Genomic DNA, 1,335 nt, shown 5'->3' with positions numbered 1-1,335 from the left:
CTTCTCCACCAAGGCAAGAGGGGGGAGTCCTACTCCCGGTGGGAGTAGGACTCCTCCAGGCGTACCCCAAGGGGGCCGACCGCACCTCCCCCTCCCTCCTTTATATATGGGGGCACGGGGGCACCCCATAACACACAAGTTGATCTACGGATCGTTCCTTAGCCGTGTGCGGTGCCCCCCTCCACCATATTCCACCTCGGTCATATCGTCGCGGAGTTTAGGCGAAGCCCTGCGCCGGTAGAACATCATCATCGTCACCACGCCGTCGTTCTGACGGAACTCTTCCCCGAAGCTTTGCTGGATCGGAGCCCGGGGATCGTCATCGAGCTGAACGTGTGCTGAACTCGGAGGTGCCGTACGTTCGGTGCTTGGATCAGTCGGATCGTGAAGACGTACGACTACATCAACCGCGTTGTCATAACTCTTCCGCTTACGGTCTACGAGGGTACGTGGACGAACACTCTCCCCTCTCGTTGCTATGCCATCACCATGATCTTGCGTGTGCGTAGGAATTTTTTTAAAATTACTACGTTCTCCAACAGTTTTACCCAGGTTCAGGCTCTCTCAAGGAGGTAAAACCTTACGTCCTGCTCTAGTTTATATTGATTGTGAGGGGGTACAGGGTACAATATGATCTACATTGAGATTGTAGCTCTTGTTTATATTGATTGTGAGGGGGTACAGAGTATAGTATGATCTACGTTGGGAATAAGCATGTCGATCATTCAAATATGCCTTGAAGTGATGCCAAGTCTTTGGAGTTCATCTTGATTGCGCCGAGGGAGCGCATGCGATCCATTTATCTGTCATCGGTGGGTCCTTTGCCCGTCCTATTAGTGGTGGGCCAACGTGGTATGTACCGCGTAGTTCAGGACACCGTAAGTAGCAATGGACTAGTCTTCAAGCCGAGGACGTCCAACATCTTCTTTAGGATAGCTTCACAATCTTAAGTCTTCGGCTTCATAGACGAGTTTCACCTTCCATGTTGGCTCCCGATTCCGAGGATATGCGCGACTCCAAGGTCTTCCCGGCCTTCCCGATCGGTACCATGTGTTTACAACGCCAGATAATAAGAGACATATTTTAAAAAGATTCCTACCCTCTCAACACTGTTTATTTTAGCAAGCCCGAGGTATATGCCTAGCTTAGCCGCAAAGACTTGCGAGAGGCTTTAGCGGCTGGGTCAAACCCTAACAGCTTTCTAGCTGAGAACAGAAGTGTCATCTCCCATGGAAAAGTAGAACCATATCATCAATAGCCATTATTAGGTATATCATGGCTCTCAATGACATTTCTATTGGCACGTCCCATCAATAAAAAAGATCGCGCTTCTGG

This window comes from Triticum aestivum, chromosome 4B, assembly GCF_018294505.1.
Source record: "Triticum aestivum cultivar Chinese Spring chromosome 4B, IWGSC CS RefSeq v2.1, whole genome shotgun sequence".
Classification (NCBI taxonomy): Eukaryota; Viridiplantae; Streptophyta; class Magnoliopsida; order Poales; family Poaceae; genus Triticum; species Triticum aestivum.
This window is presented reverse-complemented; position numbering follows the sequence as displayed.